Below are 7,467 nucleotides of genomic sequence, written 5' to 3' on the forward strand. Positions count from 1 at the left end.
GTTTGCCCGACACTCTCCATGTATTCAGTTGCTTATAACTTTGCCAAGATTTTAGTTATTTCATTTAAAATTTTCCATGCTAGGTGTCTGCCTCAGGTTGAATGTTTTTTTGGAAACTTCCAGATAAAATAGTTCAGTCATTTCTGAGAACAAAAAAATTCTTATACCCATTTAATTGAGAACTCTAGCGCCTTCAAGCTTTGGAGCCGTAACTTGAAATTTGTCAAGGTGATCATCCTAGAGTTAGGAACATGCCTTTTGCCCTCCCTATGAAAAGACATCCACATTTGGTTATGCTGCAAAACTCCAAAACTTTAGTTTGCACATGCTCATTAGACTAAGTTTGGCAGTTTAACTACCTGAAGATTTCATCTGCCCTGAGCATGCTCCATCGCAACACAGATCCTACGTGCTGACTGGACTGAGTATGCACCATCCCAGCAGTTTGACTGAGCATGTTCCAGCCTGGGATTTCAGGGGCTGGGCAGGGTTTTTCCTGCAATTGCTCTTCTTTGTGCCTCAGTTCTTCATCGGTAATATGGGGATAATACCATCTAGTCTCACAAGGGTTTTGTGAAGATAAAAGTCACTAATATTTGTGAAACATGCTGAGAACGGTCATAGAGGAGGTAATGAGGAAATTCCTAAGTTTTTATTCAGTGCAGGCTTTGGATGATGTTTGGGAAATAAGGCCGGGGCCACACACTGAATGATGAAGATAAAAAGAAATATTGAATAGCTAGTCAGTGAGCCCAGTCCATCCTGTGCACTGAATGAGGCAGGGATACTATGGAAGAATATGTGATCATGAAATTAAAGACTGTGTCATAAGGCATGCACCCAAAGGGGGTGGGGGTGGAGGGGAGGTGAATTAAGATTGCACAGGCAACCTTAATTCTGGTATTTCCTAAATTTTGAGTGCCAGAATTTGTTACCTTAATGTTCTTTTAGCACAGTTTTTTGTATGCAATTTGTCATATGCTTATAGAAGTAATGCGTGTTTCGATACATTGAGAAAGGGAAACTGCTAATTTTCCCTGAGTATTTGCATGTAATAACAGATTTTCACAAAACAGGTTCATATTGAAATGCTATCTCCACCATCAAAAAGCTTCTTATCATGAAAACAGAAACACTGAATTTGTTCAAGATGGAAATTGGTCATTTCCAAAGAGAAATGAGTTTTTCCACCTGTGAAAACTGACAATTAAAAAAAAAAATCAATCAAAGCTGAAACCAAAACATTATTTTTTGTGAACCCATGAAAACATGACTTTTGCTTTGTTAGTAGCAACACTGTTACAACACCGTTATTGTGGTGTGCATTCACTAACTCTGTGACTTATATCCCCTTAGGAAAGGGTGCTGTAATATGCAATGTGAATTTATGCAAGTTCTTGATAGAATTACTTATATTCTTAAGAATAAAAGAAGGGAATTAGAAATTCTATATGTAGAGCCAGCTAATCTTTGATGTAAAGCCACATCTGAATCTCTCAGATTCTGAGGCAGCAGATAGATACAAAAGTTCAGTTAGAGACTCTCAAAGAAAGTGGCAATATGTGCCGATTATCAGATTAGAATCTGGACTCTGGTGAGGGAATGGTAAGCATCTGTTATGATTTCAATTGAGTTTAATGATCCCTTTCTGCTATCATTACATATTCCTCCTACCCAGCCTGAGTGGCACAGGGGCTGATGCTCTGAAGAAGCTGTTAGGACAGTACAGAGGAGGAAGATTATAAATGTTTAATTGAAAAAAAAAAACACTGCAAAATCTAAAGGCAAAACTAACAAAACAAAAACAAAAACCAAAAAAACCCCACACTGTGACAGGTCTGGCAATTTCCTGCAAAATCCTGGACAAACCTTACTGAATTAAGTTAAACTTTAGTCAAATAACTTTAAATATTTTAGGAGCTCATTGTATTAAAAATGCAGATGTTTATGCATCATTATGTGATTGTACAGTAAAAGCTGTTTTCTCTGGCACTTCATCAACCAGAAAGCTCTATAAACTGGCATTTCTGATCTTCATTGAAATTCTGGTTTATAGTCCGGTTGGCGTGGGGCTGGTAGGGGAATGGGGCGCGGGAGTGGGTGTGGAGCGCGGGCTCTGGGAGGGAGTTTGGGTGCAGGAGGGGGCTCGAGGCAGCGGGTTGGGGTACAGGAGTGGGTGCGGGGTGCTGGATCTGGGGGGCGCTCACCTCGGCCGGCTCCCCGCAAGTGGTGACCTGTCCCAGCTGCTCCTAGGTGGAGTCACAGGAGGCTGCTGTGTGCGCTGCCTCCGCCCATGGGCACTGCCCCCACAGCTCCCATTGGCCGCCTTTCCCACCCTGTCCCAGCTGCTCCTAGGCAGAGGCGTGGCAGGTGGCCGATTGCGGGGAGCCGCCCAAGGTGAGCGCTCCCAGTTCTGGCATCCCGCATCCCCTCCCGCACCCCAACCCGCTGCCCCGAGCCCCCTCCCACCACCAAACTCCATCCCTCTTAGTTAACCGGCATTTTTCACTTACCGGCACCCCCCATTCCTCCAACATGAAGGATAAAACAGCTTTTACTGAATATAACTTGTTTGGAGAAATAACTGAGGTAAATCTTGGGAAGTGTTATGAACGTCAAAGGACTTTTTAAAACTTTGGTTTGGGGTTTTTATCCCCCTTATGCCATGTGCTCTGAGCCAAAGACTCAGCTGATGGGAAGAGACCACTTGCATGACTCATTTTCACAGGGAGGACAGCAGATGAAGTGAGTTTATGCTCAAATAAATTTGTTAGTCTCTAAGGTGCCACAAGTACTCTTTTTCTTTTAGCAGAACAACAATAAGTCTTTAGTCCTCTTGCTGATGTGATCGTTTCTTAAGCCAGACATAAGGCATTTCCAGTTGCAAAATCCAACCACAGCCTATCTGGTATTGCTGAGTCTCCTCTTTCAGGAAGCACGTAACAATTTCTGTAGAAAAGCAGCTCTTCACAATAATTAATATTCCTCTCCTGGATGGTGATTCACATAGTCACAAAGGCTCATACTACACCTGCTCAAATATTACAATATGGATAGGGCCCTTCATTTTATTTTATTTACATTTTTCCCTGAGAATTTCATAGATTCACAGATATTTAGGTCAGAAGGGACCATTATGATCATCTAGTCTGACCTCCTGCACAACGCAGGCCACAGAATTTCACCCACCACTCCTACAAAAAAACCTCACACCTATATCTGTGCTATTGAAGTCCTCAAATCATAGTTTAAAGACTTCAAGGAGCAGAGAATCCTCCAGCAAGTGACCCGTGCCCCATGCTACAGAGGAAGGCGAAAAACCTCCAGGGCCTTCCAATTTGCCCTGGAGGAAAATTCCTTCCCGACCCCAAATATGACGATCAGCTAAACCCTGAGCATATGGGCAAGATTCATCAGCCAGATACTACAGAAAATTCTTTCCGGGGTAACTCAGATCTTACCCCATCTAATAACCCATCACAGGCCATTGGGCCTATTTACCATGAATATTTAATTACCAAAACCATGTTATCCCATCATACCATCTCCTCCATAAACTTATCGAGTTTAATCTTAAAGCAAGATAGATCTTTTGCCCCCACTGCTTCCCTCGGAAGGCTATTCCAAAACTTCACTCCTCTGATGGTTAGAAACCTTCGTCTAATTTCTAATCTAAATTTCCTAGTGGCCAGTTTATATCCATTTGTTCTTGTGTCCACATTGGTACTGAGTTTAAATAATTCCTCCCCCTCTCTGGTATTTATACCTCTGATATATTTATAGAGAGCAATCATATCTCCCCTCAACCTTCTTTTAGTTAGGCTAAACAAGCCAAGCTCCCTGAGTCTCCTTTCATAAGACAAGTTTTCCATTCCTCGGATCATCTTAGTAGCCCTTCTCTGTACCTGTTCCAGTTTGAATACATCCTTCTTAAACATGGGAGACCAGAACTGCACACAGTATTCCAGGTGAGGTCTCACCAGTGCCTTGTATAACGGTACTAAAACCTCCTTATCCCTACTGGAAATACCTCTCCTGATGCATCCCAAGACCACATTAGCTTTTTTCACAGCCATATCACATTGGCAGCTCATAGTCATCCTATGATCAACCAATACTCCAAGGTCCTTTTCCTCCTCCGTTACTTCTAATTGATGCGTCCCTAGCTTATAACTAAAATTCTTGTTATTAATCCCTAAATGCATGACCTTACACTTCTCACTATTAAATTTCATCCTATTCCTATTACTCCAGTTTACAAGGTCATCCAGATCCTCCTGTAGGGTATCCCTGTCCTTCTCTAAATTAGCAATACCTCCCAGCTTTGTATCATCTGCAAACTTTATTAGCACACTCCCACTTTTTGTGCCCAGGTCAGTAATAAAAAGATTAAATAAGATTGGTCCCAAAACTGATCCTTGAGGAACTCCATTGGTAACCTCCCTCCAGCTTGACAGTTCACCTTTCAGTAGGACCCGTTGTAGTCTGCCCTTTAACCAATTCCCTATCCACCTTTGAATTTTCCTATTGATCCCCATCTTATCCAATTTAACTAATAATTCCCCATGTGGCACGGTATCAAACGCCTTACTAAAATCTAGGTAAATTAGATCCACTGCGTTTCCTTTGTCTAAAAAATCTGTTACTTTCTCAAAGAAGGAGATCAGGTTGGTTTGGCACGATCTACATTTTGTAAAACCATGTTGTATTTTGTCCCATTTACCATTGACTTCAATGTCCTTAACTACCTTCTCCTTTAAAATTTTTTCCAAGACCTTGCATACTACAGATGTCAAACTAACAGGTCTATAATTACTCAGATCACTTTTTTTCCCTTTCTTAAAAATAGGAACTATGTTAGCAATTCTCCAATCATACGGTACAACCCCTGAGTTTACAGATTCATTAAAAATTCTTGCTAATGGGCTTGCAATTTCTTGTGCCAATTCTTTTAATATTCTTGGATGAAGATTATCTGGGCCCCCTGATTTAGTCCCATTAAGCTGTTTGAGTTTCGCTTCTACCTCAAATATGGTAATGCCTACCTCCATATCCTCATTCCCATTTGTCATGCTATGGGAATGAGTTTATTACCACAACAACAAAAACAGGTGAAAATCAGTGCAAAAAACTACTAATTTCTCTGGGTAAATATCAGGGTTTATTTTGGTGGATGGAAAGACAGGGCAAAAAAGTATTCAGTAGATTAATGCTTTGAATTCTGTTCATCAATGTGGTTTGCTGCAGAACGAAAACAGAGCTCAAAACACAATGCCACCTCTGAGTTTAAGAAAACAAAACATCTCTAATCCTCAAATAAAACTTTTCATTTGAATGAAGGGTTTACTATTGTAGACTTAGAACTATTAGCCTATAAATATTTACATTTAATAATTGGGCCACACCATTTTCAGCACATACTCAACTTCATCCTTTTCTCCTGGATTTTTTTTTTAACTTTTGAATACTTCCTTGTGTTCTGAAACATACTCTGACACAGATTTTCATTTTCCTCCCATTTTAGTGCGTCAAATCTTTAAATCGTTACCTGCTAACAGCTTGAAATGTGTACATAGTGGGCATGAGATTCATTAGTATGTTCAGATGTGTATGCACTTCAGAGCTTGCGTGCGTGTCTATTTGTTTGTGTATATCTACTAGATTAATACATAGACTTACTTCAACAGGTAGCTTTGCATATACACACAGACTAATGTGTCATCATAATACATATATCTCATGCAATGTATTGTATTTTCCTAATAAAACAAGTTATTTTTATATATTTGAATGGTACAAAAAGTAGGGTGAAAAAGATTTAGGAAACCCAAGTTCAATTCCCTCCTCTTTAGGTGTCCTGTGTGACCCTGGGCAAAACACTTAATCTTTTGGTGCCTGTTCCCCACATGGGCAGAGATGGAGGGGCATTGAGGGGGCATTGCCCCGCCCCCCCAACTGGATATGTTGCAGAGATGATGCATGGAGGGGGAAGTGCCTAGATTTCTCCCTTCTATTTGGCCCTGCTTCCTCCCGCTGGAGGAATGTTTGCAGGGGCAAGCGGTGACATGCATCCAAGTCAGTTTCCCCACATGGGCTGTGTAAGGGGATGGCAGGAGAGCAGCTCCTGACACCTCACAGCACAGCACAGCTGGGGAAACTGACCTGGATGGACAGAGCACCTGGTGTTGCTGTTCCCCCCAACTCCCTAGGGGGGCACAGAGGAATGTTCAGGGGATGAGGGAGCGAGCAACAATGCCAGACGCTCTGTGTGTCCAGGTCAGTTTCCCCACATGGGCTGCCTAAAGGTAGGGCAGAAGAGCAGCTCCTGAGCCTCACTCTCACAGCAGAGCTCTAGCTTGGGCCCATTTCAGTTTTACTAGCCTATCAAATAAGAGACTTGCCCCAGAAACACAGGCATCTAGACATAGGGGCCATATTCTAATCACCACTGGTAACACGTAGCAAGTGAATATAAGATCTGAGCTGTTTCCCAAGTGTCTGTGCAGTGTACAGCATTGACTGTGTCAAGCCCAGGTGAGTGACAGAGTGAACAGGGAAGGTTAAATGTGAGTGGAATGTGCTTAGGCAGATGAGCAAAGGGCACAGGCTTTAGCGATGGATTTGTCTGATGTGTGCATTGCATATTTATGTATCTCTAAAACCAGGGAGACATGCTTCAGTTACATGAAAAGTGCTCGGTTCTGTTTAGTCAAGAATTTGTTTTTATGCTAATGTTGATTTTTAAGTGGTAGCTGGTGAACATGGTAAATAATTAAGTTAAAACGAAAAATTAAGGGTGATTAAATAATGAACGTAAACTGTATTTGTGATTTCAAGTACACTTTAAGTACCACAACAACTGGTAAATCAAAAAGTTAGACCTATACCTATTATTAATACTATTACCCCCCCCCCAAGAAGTCAAACTACACCTTTGGTTCCCCATCTGTACAACTGGGGTGACAGGGTCTGTCCTGCCTCGCAGGAGCAGCATGGGGGAATCAGGTGAAAGACTGGGAAGCGTGCAGGTGCTGAGACCTCTGGCAGTACCCCAGGTAAGCTGTTCCCACTGGAAGGAGGGAGAGAGGAATGTGAGGTGGGGCGGGCATGAATCTGCTCTGGTTGAGCATCTGTAACTATAACCCCCTGGCTGGACGTTTGCAACTCCAGGCCAGAGCACGGGCCAAAAGCAGGCTCCAGTCTCCGCCTGGACAGCCGGGGTGGCTCGTTTCTGAGTGAGCTCACAACGCCGTCTAGAGGCTGCTCCCTGCTCTGCTTCACGCCTCACGGCTGTGAGGACCATCAGGAAGGGCGGGGGGTGGGGGGGGCTGGAGGAGGGGTTGTTGGCGTTTGACGCGTTGCCCTCGACCGAGTGGGAGGGGCCTGTGAGAGAGCCGAGGGCGGGGTCACGTGGAGGGAGATCGGGGATGAGAGGGAGCGGGGGAGGGGTTGAAGTGCGCAGGCCTC

Source organism: Natator depressus, chromosome 6 (genome assembly GCF_965152275.1).
Source record: "Natator depressus isolate rNatDep1 chromosome 6, rNatDep2.hap1, whole genome shotgun sequence".
In the NCBI taxonomy this organism is placed as follows: Eukaryota; Metazoa; Chordata; order Testudines; family Cheloniidae; genus Natator; species Natator depressus.